We start from the raw sequence: 15,967 nt of genomic DNA on the forward strand, positions 1-15,967 counted from the left end.
CCTTAACTTCATTAGATAAATAGATCAATCAATCAATCAATCTTAGTTGATTCTTTCCTTTTCAAAAAGCTTGATTTGCTTCCACCCCAAAAGCACTGATTTCACATTTCAGGCACCTTGCCTTCACTGTATTAGATAACATCTTTACTGCTAAAAATAAATCATGGTCCAAATCATCTGCAATAAATATTTTAAATAGATGCAAACTCTCTGAGCTATTAAAAGGTAAAGTGAAGACTTTTTGATGAACTCAAGTTTAAAAAAAAAAAGAAATCGGGCTCTCAGGTTTTCTAAAAATCCTAAATTATTTGCCTTCAAGATCGCATTCATTGCTCTATGAGACTCATCAAGCATTAATGTACATGCATTAATACTACCAAAATTGCAGAGGGCCTGCAGATAAAGAGTTCTTCCATTCCCAGTTTCATTTTTTAAACAATATCTTGCTATTTTTGCAGCACTCAACACTAATACAGAAGTAATCAAATTAGTATTAGTGGTTCATGTTGCAAACTTCAATTTGTATTGCTACAACATCAAAGTAAAAATATTTGCATATCATAAGTAAAAGAGGTGGGGTTTAAATTAATTTAGGGTCTCAAACAAAATTAAGTAGGCCTGGATGGTAAATTAAATGATAAATTGTTCACAAATATCAAAATTAAATATATTCATACTTTCAAAAAAATCCCAAGGCCTGTGTACTAAATGCTAATGAAATATGAATATTAGAAAAAGAATGGAATATGACAGTGCATATGGAAAATGTCGGGTTTCTCATATTCTGAGAATTCTGTTTTAATTTAATTCAGACTATTGTGTTTACAGCTATGTATAAATCAGAGTATGTAGGTGATAACTCAGAGTGTGTAGGTGATCATTTTCTATCTATCTGTCTATCTATCTATTATCTTTTTATCTAGCATGATATTCTGAGTCTAATTATTCTCAATATTTCACCATGTAGGGAAATACAGTGACTTTGATATACTTGTCGGCATAAACATGCCAAATTAATGTGATTTCCAAAAATATACATTCCTCCTTTTATCACATGGTATTTTCATGAAGTTTCCATCTGCTTATCACAATGACTAATGTTTTAATACTCCCTTCTTATGTGGTAATTCATTATGGCCAAATTGGTAGAAACACAAAATTTTTATGTATGGGTATTTTTGTGCAACCCAGGTCTATATGCTTTCCAAAGAAGTAACATGTTTTCAAAGCTGCAAATCTGTCCTTTAAAAATAATTCACATTCCTGCTTTAGCTCAGTCTCACCCTGACAATGACTTAGTGAATGACCAACACTCTCAATATAATGCCTTCCCTAGAAATTAAATATTCCCTAATGTTTCCAGGAGGCATTGTGTTCTTTCTTCCCTGGCACACACTCCTAAATTGCCTTAAAATGAGAAGTATTCTCTAGGTCATCAGTATATAACTATGCACTGATTATTTATTTTGTTGTTTCATGTTCTAACATTTAAACCAAAACACGTTCCTGTGGTACTACTTTGCTTTGAAATATTTCTAAAAACTAAAATAATTAAATGTACTCAAATCTGTTTTACTTTTAATCTGATGTGTGTATTGGAAAAGAAAGAAAATGCTATTTTATGAGCCATTGTCATGATTTTAAACAATGTAACATAATTTGAGAAATGCTAATGACAAAAATTTCCCAGAGATACTATAAATAGTATCCACCACATTTTATAGTTACTAAATAAGGTTCATGAAGATAATTTGACATCTATACTTGGAAACATTTGAGGTATTAGCCGGGTGTCCTTACAGAAAGGACATATAAATAAGTAAACAAGGAAAAGAAAGGATTTTCAAGTGGAAACTTGGAACAAAATATAGTTTATCATCTTCTTCTAACTTTTAACTTTCAAGCAATCTGTAAGTTAATTGTAAAATGTTCAGGTGGGTAAGCAAGCAAAATAATGAGTATTACGTTCAGTTATCGATGGAAGAATTTTTATCCTTGGATTAAGTTTTGTTATTGTTGCTATTGTTTTTTTTTTGTTTGTTTGTTTGCTTTTCCCTGTGAGTTGGAATAGAGGAAGATTTTGGAGTATAGTCAACAACATTGATTAGCTTTTTCCATGACAAAATCAGAAAGAAATGGACTGAAGAGTCAGTCTCTCTAATCTACAACCTATGAAACTGTATTTTCTATGTAGGTGTAAAGTATCATAATGTAGTAGTGTAGAATATTATGCCCAAAGACAAAGATATTTTCAAGGGCATTCTAATAATTTTACATTTTAGATACTAGAAATTGAATTGTTCAAAGATCACCTTTGTCATTGTTCAACCATTTCTTCATAATGACATTATAAAGTTATTTATTTGTTTGTTTATTGGCAGGGGGCAAGCGAAATAAGGATTGTCTATACATTTCTCAAAGGTTTTGATTTGCTACAACATCAATATAACAATGAATCATTTGATGATCTAAGTAGAAATAGCTTTTGTTTGTTTGTATGCTTTACCTAAGACCCTCATAGCTACCAACCATTTTTGTGAGATAATAATAATTCTATTCTCAGAAATATGAAGACAATTAAAAAAAAAGACTAAATTGACCTTTTGAGAAGACAGGATGGAGATCTGAATATTAATGTAATCAGTAGCTGTCATTTAGAAGACAAGGAGAAATCCACTGCAGGCCAAACAAAACTGAAACTTAGATGTCTACAACTCAATAGAAATTATTAATAATAGAAGGGAGAATTCAACTTTAAAGAACTCAATATGGGAATTAAATCTGCTTTGTTTTTAGAAAGATTAAAAATACCCATCTCATATCTCTTAATTATTCCAGGTGGAAATTATGAAGTTTTCCAAGATGATTCTCACATAGGACTAAGCTCTTGTTTAAGCAGGTCACAATAATTAGCACATCCTTGGATGATGACATTTTGCATTGAAAACCATTGTAGTTTGTTGCAGGATAGGAAGATGGTAGTACATCGATTTGTTGTAGTTTTAAAACTACACAGGCTAGAAAATAAAGTTAGATGAAAAGTAGTGGGCTGTTCAAGATTCGATAGCTCAAACTTTCAAGCTGCAAATGAGAACACTGCAGACAAAAGGGTTAATGCTTTGTTCAGGGTCACACATCCTGCAGCAGCGCTGGGATTCGATCTCAGGTGTACTAATTCCAAGTATTGGGAATGATGTTTATTTCAATGTGAGAACTGAGTAAGCCAAAGGATATTCAACTGAGATGGATGAAGGTCTAGTCTCTGATAGGCCCTGTGTATCATACTTTATAGACATTTGCAAGAAATGGAAGATTCAAGACCAAATCTAGAATTCCTAATCCAGCACTCCTTTTGTATGTATTCACAATGGCAATGGCAGACAAACACTCCACTTGCAAAGATTCCTGGATGTTTAAAAGAGAGAATCCAAGAACCCAAGAATGACATTTTGAAGATTTTGTTTCAGTGTAGTCCCTAGTGATAACGCAAGACTTTGTGTTAAAACTAACCTTTGCATTTTGATCCCTCAAAGAATAGTCATGCAATTATTTTTTTTGTATTTTCTATACTTTTATTAATTGATGTATTTGAACTTTTTAAAAAACAATTAACGTTTATTTATTTGAGAGAGAGAGAGAGAGAGAGAGAGCAAGTAGGGGAGGGGCAGAGAAAGAGGCAGACACAGAATCCAAAGCAGGCTCCAAGCCTACAGCACAGAGCCCAATGCGGGGCTCCACAAACTGTGAGATCATGACTTGAGCCAAAGTCGGATGTTTGAGCCACTCAGGCACCCCAATGTATTTGAACTTCAAGTGTGTTTTACTGATTCCCTTAACCCTCAGCTCTGTAAACAACGAACATAATTGTTTTCTCAAGTGCGTCAATCTTAGCACAATAGATACTACTGTGAGATCATTACTTCCTACTGCAAGAAGCCCTAGTCTAGGCAGTCTCATGAATTTACCATAGAGCCAGTGGAATGCTCTATAAACCTACACAAAGACTTTCTTCGATTCAGTGGCGTGGGGCACTCCGACAGCACTGAATATCAACAGACAAACGGAAATATACTGTTACAATGCTATTATTAGCATTTATAACAGATCCAGTGCTCTTGATAAATGAAGCCACATTAATTAGTTTCAAGATCTTATTCTCACTTTGGCATATCCAGTAGCACTTTTGAACATGCAATTAAAATATTTCAAAATGTCACTTATGTTTCCATTCTACAAGAAATGCATACTGATTATGGCCCCTTGATTTGGACTAGGTCACATAGATACATACATTTAGAAACAAAAATCTGTCAACATTCTAAGGGTTAAGAAATCTCACCTGCGTTGCTTGCGATACAAACTGATGAGACATAAAACCATCAGTGATCGTGCAAATGTACAACAGCAGTCGTTTTCTGAGTCAGAAATGTTTGCTGTTACATAATCTGGTTACAGGTTTAATCCTGGTAAGTTGGCTTTCCTGTTATTTTGGAAGATGTAAATTCAGTGAGGAGTTTTGATGGCAATCAGTGAAAACAGACCTTTTTTGACATTCCATAAATTAAGTTAGCTCTTTATGAAACAAATAGCATAGTTGATTTCAAGGTTAGATGGTAGTCCATGCAGTGACTTTAAGACAAATTATCACTGTCCCTTAAATATTTGGAGATTATTTTTCATCTTGGTCCAATGAATATGAAACATACTTTGGTTCATACTAAACATAGCTTAATTCTTTTAATGTTTATTTATTTGGGGGGGGGGGGAGGGGCAGAGAGAGGGAGATACAGAATCTGAAGCAGGCTCCAGGCTCTGAGCTGTCAGCACAGAGCCCGATGTGGGGCTTGAACCTATGAACCTTGAGATTATGACCTGAGCCGAAGTTGGATGCTTAACGGACTAAGCCACCCAGATGTCCCATACTAAGCATAGTTGAAAATGAGATACTTTTTTTTTTCCTTTTCCATTGAAAAGAAAGCTAAATTACAGATTAGATGGGATGAAGCTAGAGATTAGTAAATACATGCGTACATACAGATATGTGTGCATATAAAATAAATGGTATAATCTTTTTTTTTCCAAGTTGTCTGGCCAGTGTAGGTCCACCTTGACTTCTTGTGTAGAAGTAGTCAGGGACCAAAGTAAAGCTACAAAAGAAGCCCCCGCAGCTACCCTCGTGATCCTAGCAAGAGTCTACAGATGTCTGGATAGCCGTAAAGGCAGGAATGTTCCAGGTGCTATCAGAACTAGACCCAAGTGTTCGTCCTATCCTGGAGATGCGAAAGACAGCAGAAGAGGTGGCGGAAGGAGAAGAACAGATGGGAACATTACCGTCAAATGTGCGTGAGGTCAGTAAAGCAGCTGGAAAAAAAGAAACAAACAAACAGAAATTCTGACACCCTCGATGGCGTCTTAACGCATAACGTAGAACAGGTCATAAAAATTACGCAAAGGGTTAGGAGTGATTTTGCTAATTAATTTGAAGAGGGATTTCAGAAGAAGTCTGGGTGGCAATGATAACTTTGGTCAGAAAATCAAATCAGTCCTCGGTGTCAGGCTTTAATGGCACCAGGGTTCTGTCTCCTCTCGGCGAGGACGTACTGTGGGCTCTCCTGAGAGAAAACTCCAGAATGTAAGCAGATCTGCCAGGAAACGCGAGGTGAAGGCGTGATGTGAGCAAAAACTGAGAGGGAAGTTGTAGGTGGGAGAATGTGCTGGAAAGGCTTGTGAAGTTCTTCTAAGGAGAGATGTTCAGGAAAGTGAGAACAAACTAGAGCATGACTCAACCTTCCTCCCCATTCTTCCTCTGCACACCGCCCTTTGCTCTGCTGCCCCTGCAGCCCTCCGTCCATGCACCACCAATAGAAACAGAACTGAGCCTGGCCCACAAAGGTGAATGGTACTCAAAAGTGTAAGAGAGATGAATTCTGACTGCCTCTATGCTGGGGGAAAAAAAAAAAAAGAAGAGAGCTAACATTTGAAAAAAAGAAAACCTCGGTGACATAGAGCGCAAAGCATTTTCCGTATCAGATCGGCATTGGCATCAGAAGTCTTCATATACAGGATCAAGGTTAAGAAGGGTGAAGACCGAATCCTTTATTATTCTTGGATGCTGTATTATAATACATAAACTGATATATTCTATTAATTTAAAAGAGGATCGAGGAGCTTGTACTTTATTCAGTGATATAAGAGGGGCTTTTTATTGTCTAAAATTGATTTGATTTCTAATAAAATATTTGCTTCAACCTTGGGCAGCAAGGCAGCAGATAGTTCAATGTGAGACAGTAATATTATGAAAAATTGTGATATTTTTTTCATGCAGCTCAAAGCCTCCTGTGTTATCCATCAAATCCATTTCCCTTGTAACTAAATCTGTCATAAATCTAGGCATCCAAAAATGAAATATGTTTCCTAACAATAATCTACTGTCAATAAACTTAATAAAGCCTTTAAATGATACAACACTTTCTGGTGGTTTTAAAATGCTTCACAAATAAATTATTGATCCTGGTAGTTAATGGTGATATTAATAGTAATTATATTAATAGCAAATATGAAAATTAGGTATGGGTGAGGGTTAATCTGTTCCAGCCATTGGAGCTCTATTTTTCTTTAATCTTTCATGATTATAAGTAAACAAAATAATAGGCAAATGCATATTCTGCTAGAAATTATATTTAGTCTATGTGAAATAAACCAAAACTGATTCCATTTTTAAAAATTTAAGAATTGCTGAAAAATTTGAGGTAGCTTTTAGGAATTAAAAGAATAAACAGTTTTCAGGGGCGCCTGGGTGGCTCAGTCGGTTGAGCATCGGACTTCAGCTCAGGTCATGATCTCACAGCTCGGGGGTTCAAGCCTGCCTCGGTGCTGACAGCTCTGAGCCTGGAGCCTGCTTCGGATTCTGTGTCTCCCTCCTTCTCTGACCCTAACCCACTTGCATTATGTCTCTGTCTCTCTCAAAAATAAATGAACATTTTAAAAAATTTTTAAAAAGAATAAACAGTTTTAATTACAATTGCTAGAATTCCCTCATTCAACAATGAATCAATCACTTGTATCTGGGTGAGTAGGATACCCTACATTCACTTTTTCTTTATAAGCCTTGTGTTTTCTTCTTTTCAGAATCCACTGGAGAAAACATAATATGAATATTGAAATTAGAAACAGTTCTTACTGTTCATGTTTGGCTTCATCTTATATCTTACATTATCTATTGCCTAGATAAATTGCATTAAGCATGTAAAGAGAACCCATGTTTGTCCCTAGTAGCTGAATACACTCTCTCCAAAAAAACAAAAAACAAACAAACAAACAAAAAAACCTACACTACTTATAACATCTCAGTTTTAATATTGATCTTGTAAGTTTCAGATTAGTGCGTTTGAATTATTGGTCTGATATTTAGGAAAATGTGTATTTTGTTACCAGAAAGCTCTCATGTAAATAGTCATGTTGAATACTTTTATGCCTAATGTTATTTTACTTGAGACTCATAAGGTGTTAAGTGAATATTAACACCCTACGTTATCTTAAAGAAAGAAGCATATTTAGCCTTTATATGAGGAAACAAAGAAATCAGAAGGTTACTTATTCCTGAAAACTATTAACACTGCTGGTCTAATAGTCCAAACAAAGGAGGTAAAATTGTTGAAACTGTTCCTATCACTGTGACAACAATTCTCTTTTATAGCAATGTCTCAACCTATTCTCAGGGTGGGGGCTATGATGCCATACCTGTGTATAGGAAAATAAACATCATCAGACTGAGGGTTGTGAATAAAAACTCGCTGTAAGGTAACAGATGAAATGGTCTGTGTGGAATGAACATTCACTATTGAAAACTCTGGTCCAATAAGCACTAAAGAACGTAATTCATTTTATGCATGCTTGTGATCAGATACTGGAAGAGATACAAAGGTAACAAAATAGTGCCTGACTTCAAGGGCCCTTGCATCTAATTGGACATCAAAACATATGGAAGTGAGAAGTAACAATATTAGGCAAGGAGAATAAAATAAAGACTGGAATTACAGATCATATGATATTGCCTGCCTTATGTGCATGCCAGAAGAGTATTGTTTCAGAGTGAGAGAAGATTCTGGTGTGGTTTGGAAGGGAACATACTTTCTGTTTTCATAGCACTGTATATTACAAATGTCAAACCACGTTTGACCTATGAGTGAGAGTCAATTGGTACTGGAGCTTGTAACGTTGATCATCTCATTGTTTATTATCATCTCTAACATTTTCTTATTTAGCAAAAGGATTAAACAAATTATCAGTCAAAGGTTAAGCTTTAATTTCGGGTCGTGTCAAAATACTTTTTAAGGGAGCATTCCTTCAAAGTATTTGACGATGCACTAATCTTTCCTCACCCGTAAAAATTGTTATTAGCTAGAAGTGTCCCAAATATGATTTGTTTTGTGGTTTTGTTTAATAATGACATTATTTGTATTAATGTCCAGAGATAATTTCTCTTGCCATATTTAAGATGCCTGTCTATTCCTTTATTTAATTTCAGTGAAAACTGAGTATTATTTACCAAAGAGTGAAAAAAAAAATCTTTAATTTTTGACAAACATTCATAGGTAGTATATTAATTATGGATGTATTTCATTATAGATATTACTAAAGCAACGAAGCATATGGACTCTTATTAAGTGCCAAATATTACTGCATAATGTAATTCGTACTTTTAACCCTCACAAAAACTTTGAACATACTATTATTCCAATTTTTATTGCAAATAATGAAATCAAAGCTCACAAAGTTTAACTTGCCTGAGATCACATAGCTAAGTAAAGATTTGAACATAGGCGAATTTGAACCAAATCATAATTTCCCACTAAATCACAGCACTTTTCAATACAAAAATATTTTCATCAATGGAAGTGTTTATATCCTGCTGACGGCAGCGTTGTGTGGATTGTCAAACTAATGCTAAGATTCTACTGTTGGAGGTTTGAAATAATTCTTACCTGGAATGTAGCACAGAAACAGTATTTGGAAAATAATCAGTGATCTATAATCATTTCATTTTATAGATGAGAAAATTAAGGCTCAAAAAGGAAAAGTCTATTGCCCAAGTAAACAGACATTCTGAAGATTGAGCCAGAATTGAAAAAACAGCTCTCCTGAGTAGTAGCAGCTGCTGATAAATTTAAAAGATGTTTTCTTGGGGCGCCTGGGTGGCTCAGTCAGTTAAGCGTTGGACTTTGGCTCAGGTCATGATTTCACAGTTCGTGGGTACGAGCCCCTCATTGGACTCTGGCTGACAGTTCAGAGCCTGGAGCCTGCTTCAGATTCTCTCTCTTTCTCTCTCAAAAATAAATAAACATTAGATTTTTTTTTAAGATTTTTTTCTTATGTATTCGTAAGATAAGAAAGTCCGGACCTGTGAACTCAGGTTTTTAAACAAATGTCCTTAATGTAAATTGGGCCCTACATATAATGACCTTTTGGATGATGCTCATAAAATATGGCCAAGCAGCAAAGAAAATTCAGAGTACGCAAGAAAAATAAAGAGCTAGAACATTTCCGATTTATATGAAGTCGTGGCACCATGCTGGCCACCATATTATTTAACTACCAAATAATATTCATTTCAAAATGGCCTACAGGGGTCTTTAAGAGGCAAAAGACAATTGTTCAAAGTTCTTCACTCATTAAAAGCACCTGATTAGGTGACTTGCCAGAGTTACCCAGGGAGCAGGGAAGGAAGAAAGGCCCAGAATTTAGGCTGTATGATAAAGAGCCACAGGCCTCCATGGAACCTCCCGGCCTCTCACTGTCATGAGGGAAAGACAGAATGAGTGACTGGAATCCTGAAGTGGAATTTAGATAGATAATTTCTGAGAACAACACAGCGCCAGAAGATGTACCCTTGGTGATATCGCTTAATATGCCACCATATTCCAAAGCTGGCTGAAATAGAAGTCATATTCTCCACAGGCATGCACCCCACCCAGATATGGGAGGCAAGGGGAGAGGGGAAAACAAACAAATCTTATCTTGTCTCCAGAAGTCTTCCATTGATAGATAAGGCAGGTCCTACCCTGACTTCAAAACGCCTGATTGAGGACTCCACAGACAGAAGTGGGCCAAATTCTCTGGGGAATGAGGTAAGGGGACAGAAGAAAATGGGGAGAGGGGCTGAGAAGATTTAGGACATATGCAAAGGTGACAAAAATAAAATAATCTAGTGTTGGAAGAATCTGGATGTTAGTTCTAACTTTTACAAATATGAAAACGGACCTAAATATTGCTAGGACGTTTTGTCATATCTGTGTTTACAGGAGGCTTTCAAAGAAAAATATAAGTGCCTGCTTATGTACCAATATTGTGTATTTACTACAGATAGAAGTATTTAAAATAAAAATGTATCTAGACAAGTAAAATAATCAACCACACATTTTCATTGGCAATGGCTATTTACAAATAAGCACAGCATGGATTTAAATAATTTGCTATTACTTATGAAACTAAATTTAGTAAATTAGTTTGGTTTAGTTTAGTAATTACACAGTCTCCAGATGAGCTACTGATGATTTTTAATGAAATAAAACAATTCTCACTTCCTGCCCTTGAAAATCAAGACTTATAATTGTTTTCTCTTATTAGACAGTGACTTTTGTTCTAATCCTTGGCAAGAACGAGATTAGAAATAGGCAGTAAGATCTTGTCAATGGCAACCAAACATTTCCCCATAGCGTTGCATTTTCTGGCTTTTCTTTAAGCATTTTATATCGAAAGTAGAAATAAATCCTCCTGAAGGTGCTAAAAATCAGTTTGAGATTTAAGAGATTAATTTTTGGAAACGTTAGCGATGAAACCCACTGATACTGTGATTTGTAGTTGTTAACCAGAGAAATCCTAACAGTGAAGAGATGAGCATTTACGAATGACCACACTATGAGGATTGTATATTCTTTCAATGTAAGACAAATGTTCACCTGCAAAGGTAGGGATTTATCAGGGCCAAAAGGCATTGAAAGACATAATGGAAAAGCTGCAGGGGGTCTGTGGCCAGAGACCAAAGTACGGCCTGGGAAACACTGAAATTTCTATCTGGTTTAAAAACACTCGGGGCTCCTGGGTGGCGCAGTCGGTTAAGCGACCGACTTCAGCCAGGTCACGATCTCGCGGTCCGTGAGTTCGAGCCCCGCGTCAGGCTCTGGGCTGATGGCTCGGAGCCTGGAGCCTGTTTCCAATTCTGTGTCTCCCTCTCTCTCTGCCCCTCCCCCGTTCATGCTCTGTCTCTCTCTGTCCGAAAAATAAATAAACGTTGAAAAAAAATAAAAAAAAATTATAAAAACACTCAGTGAGGTGTAGGGTGGGGCAGCTTTAACATTCACAGACCATGAGTGTTGATAAATTTTAAAATCACTGCAGTTTCTGAAAAGTCAAAAGGTGTTTTCACTATTGTAATAGGAAAAAGCGAATCAACATGGATGGAACTGGAGAGTGTGATGCTAAGTGAAGTAAGTCATACAGAGAAAGACAGATACCATATGTTTCCACTCTTATGTGGATCCTGAGAAACTTAACAGAAGAACATGGCGGAGGGGGAGGGAGAAAATAAAAATTTAGAGAGGGAGGGAGCCAAACCATAAGAGACTCTTAAAAACTAAGAATAAACTGAGGGTTGATGGGGGGTGGGAGGGCAGGGAGGGTGGGTGATGGGCATTGAGGAGGGCACCTGTTGGGATGAGCACTCGGTGTTGTATGGAAACCAATTTGACAATAAATTTCATATTAAAAAAAAAAAGCAAATCAAGGCTAAGCTGCTATCAGAATATCAAAAGTGTTCAGTAGTTAAAAATGAATGAATGAATGAATGAATGAATGAATGAAACAAATTGGGAAAACTAACACCTTGTTTTGTAAAATGCACGTACCTTAAAAACATAAGAAAACTGGGCACAGGTAATATCTCTGAAGAACGTCTGCTGATGATCATTTGAACATTTAGTGTCAGTCTTCCTGGGATACAGAAGACCATGGAGAATATCCGGTGGTTTTTGTATGACTAGAAGTAGTTTGGGATAACAATGATCTTCTCTTTGTAAAGGAGGGGCACATATTTGTGGAGAAAAATGATTCTGATGATTCTGAATAGGTAGTATTACTCAATTTTTAGGACATTCCAAAGTGATATGTTCTCTCTGGGAATCTTTTTCATGGTTGTTTGGTAGGCCAACCTATGAGTGGTTTGAGGCAGTCAGCATTAAATAAAATTTAAGACTTCCCCAGTTCTCCCTTCCCATACAGGGGAGGGGAGACAGCAAGAGGGAAAGAGAGAGACAGAGACAGAGGCAGAGACAGAATGAAAGGCAAAGAGCAGAAAGAATTTGAAAAGTACTGCTTGTCTCTATTTCTCTGAGGATTGTCTGAACTAGAATTAGAATTAGAACTAGAACTAGTTAGAACTAGAACAAGAACTAGAATGAGAAGTGGCACCTGAAGATGGAACTGAATGGTTCCATCTCGTCCCAAAACTTGAACGGATAAAACTTGAGCTGCCTCTTGGGGATGAACAAAGAGAGTTGTTGAGACAGAAACTACTCTTGGTGAAGATGCTGTGAAGATTATTGAAATGACAGCAAAATATTTAGAATATTACATAAACTTAGTTGAAAAAGCAGGGATAGGTTTGGAGAGGACTGATTTCTCTGAGGATTGTCTGCCCCTCGAAATCTCTCTGCTGACAGAGAGCTAAGGGCACCAAAGTCAGCCAGTCACAGGCTACCGAAGTGCAGTGTGGCTGCCTTCTTGACCTGATGGTTCTTTCCAGAGACATATAATCTATGTACTGAACTTAAGTTATTTATTTATTTATTTATTTATTTTAAAAAGAGAGACAGTGAGCACAAACAGGGGAGGGGCAGAGGAAGGGGGAGAGAGAAAATCCCAGGCAGGCTCCACTCTCAGCGCAGAGCCTGATGCACGGCTCCATCCCACGACCCTGGGATCATGACCTGAACTGAAATCAAGAGTAGGACGCTCAACCTCGACCGACTGAGCCACCCAGGCGCCCCTGAACTTAAGCTATTAAGAGTGAGAAAGACGGTGAGAGAAATATAAGCCAACTAAATAAGGAGGCTCTTTCTTTTGTAGCTGTTACTAATTCCTCTCAGCTTACTGCCTGCCTCCCTCAACAGCTCTGCCTCCAAAGCAGCCACCATAAGATATCTTAAAAAAAGGAGTGATACTCCAGCATTTTTGAAATGTTTGCTTACATTAAATATGGCCCGACTTTAGAGACCTCTGAGGGGACTATCCTTTCCAAAGGAGATTGTAAAATACTAACTCACATTCTTAATTTGTCTTGGCACTCCTGGATATTTTGGTTAATTATCAGATTTTAGCTTGAGGGAAAGATTAATCTTTGTATGTAGCCAACACACAACTGGTAGTTTCTAGTTAGTGAAGCTCCATGACAGCTTCCACCACGTCTTATCTTTATCAAGAAAAATGGGAAGCTTATGTGGTGAAAGCACCTGTAAGCCAATTTAGTTCATTAAAGATCTAACTTTGGTTATGAAGTAAAGAAGTCTTGAATTAAAAAAAAATATATCATATTTAGTGAGAAAGGATTAAGTTTTTATGGAAAATTTCTGTGTTGTTTTCCTCCCCAGATGACCAGAAGTATTATTTCTAGAAATCAAAGAGAGAAATTCATATTTAAATAACAAAGAAAAGGGCACCTGGGTGACTCAGCCGGTTAAGCATTGGACTTGGGCTCAGGTCATGAGCTCACGGTTCATGGGTTCCAGCCCTCATCGGGCTCTGTGCTGCCAGCTCAGAGCCTGGAGCCTGCTTCAGATTCTGGGTCTCCCTCTCTGCCCCTCTCATGTTCATTCTCTGTCTTTCTCTCAAAGATACATAATAAATATATAAAAAATAAGAAGGAAAGAAAGAAAGAAAGGGAAAGAAAGAAAGAAAGAAAGAAAGAAAGAAAGAAAGAAAGAAAGAAGAGAGAAAGAAAGAAAGAAAAAGGAAAAGTGCAATGATCAGATTTCACCTACTGACACCAGAATTTAGGACTTGGCAAGAGAAACAGGAAGGTATCTAGGAGCACTTTTCCTTCAATGCAATTCTAGAGCACAGCTCGGCTAAGTGACAGGGGTATCCGCCCCAAGTCTGCACCTTCCACCCCCACGAACACCCCGTGCCATTGCCGTCGTGCTAGAGATTGAACGAGCCTTGCTTTTTCTAGAAGTCAGAAGGTGAATTCACATAAATGCAAGAAGCAACATTTTCCAGCAAATTTCAGGTTGTATTTTTTTTTCTTAGAAGGAAAGCAATTCAAACCATTTGGGTAATTTTTCCAAGGCAAAATTGAGAGGTATTATAATAGAAACTACTAAAATTTCTACCCTCAAGTACACTCTGGATAAAAAAGGGATCTGAACTAAGTTTAAAAAAAAAAAAAGGAAGAGGAGGAAGAATTAGAATCTGTCCTCTAGTACCACAGTGGTGCTGGTACATCTTCTCCAGGGCTGTTTTGCTCCATACTTTCCTCCTTTCACCCACTACCCTCCTGCCCACTACCCGCCATTACCACCATCATTCTCTCTTCCTTTAGCACATTCAATTTTTTGTCTTCTGCCTCAAGTCTCAATTGCTATTTTCTTTTTCTTTTGGCATGCTACTAAACCAATCTGCCTAAAAATTCCAATAAGGTATTTTTCTATCCAAGAACTGCAGGCAATCCTTTGTCATACTCAAAGTTAAACCTCAAGGGGTCTGTGTTTTAATCCTAACACATTTATCCAAATTCATCTCCCCAAATAATGCTCTCTCCAAACTAATCTCCCCTCTGATTCCAAACATGTCACAGAATTTCTCAAACTGTGCCTATGCTCACTCTTTGAGTGCCTACCATTTGCCCCTTTACCCATCCAAAATCCATTGAATTTGGAGTTCCAGGCTGCTTGTGGTGTTTCCCATAATCTCTCCCTACTCTGCCCATTATTTTTAATTTTGATTTTTATCTATACCATACCCTTGGCCACTTAAAAGCAAATTTACTATGCGTTTAATTAGTGTCCAAAAATATACTTCCGTATATCTTAGTGAATTTGTTTCTGGATGTCTTATTTCTTCAATCGTGTTATCTTTTGAGAGGTCAGCAAAGACATCTACCATTTGCTCAAATCTCTTAGTAACTCTGAGTATTCATCTCTTATCTAGTAAGTGTTCGAGAGATTTTTTTATATTTTATTTATATATATATATTTTTTATGTTTATTTGAGAGAAAGAGAGAGAGTGAGCGGGTGAGGGCAGAGAGGGAGACACAGAATCTGAGGCAGACTCTAGGCTGTGAGCTGTCTGCACAGAGCCCAATGTGGGGCTCGAACACGAACCACCATGACCTGAGCCAAAGTCGGATGTTTAACTTTCTGAGTCACCCGGGAGCCCCTCAAGAAACACTTGTAAGAGTGAAACTGTCTATGCTAATAGGAAATAAACATGATGGCAAACAAGTTGGCAAGAGATATATTTTAGAATTTGTTCAATTTGAAGTCGAGTGTGAGTTTGTGCTGACAAGTGAGTTCAAGTCTGAGGGGTGGGGTGGGTGGAGCACAGATGAGATGGACCAGGCTTGATTGTGCCTAAGTAATTATATATCATGCTGGTAGGTAGAAAGCTTTGGGCGTGGGATGATGTGGGTGAGACCAGTGATTTTACGAGCAAATTAAGATCTGTGAGGTGTAACTGAGTTTGAAAGATTATTTGTGCTGCAGAGGACAACAGCCTTAAAAATAGGTTGGGCGTTATAATAGTTTTAATGACCTCAATCTTCCTAAGAGTGATATGCTCCTTGGAAGCCCTGTGACACATACCTACGTCATAAACTGAGTCCCTGAATTTTACTGTAGTAAGGGACTTTGATGGGTCACAAGAAACTTCTTTATTTTCTAGATGACAGTGGCCTCCTGATGTTTCCCTCTTAGA

The 15,967-nt window shown here is 37.1% G+C and overlaps 1 protein-coding gene across 6 annotated transcripts in view; it reads right to left on the reverse strand.

The window, feature by feature from the left end:
* The window catches only part of PCDH7 (protocadherin 7), a 422,884-nt gene that overhangs the window by 162,821 nt on the left and 244,096 nt on the right, over positions 1 to 15,967 (reverse strand). The window lies entirely within an intron of this gene.

This window comes from Prionailurus bengalensis, chromosome B1, assembly GCF_016509475.1.
Source record: "Prionailurus bengalensis isolate Pbe53 chromosome B1, Fcat_Pben_1.1_paternal_pri, whole genome shotgun sequence".
Lineage (NCBI taxonomy): Eukaryota > Metazoa > Chordata > Mammalia > Carnivora > Felidae > Prionailurus > Prionailurus bengalensis.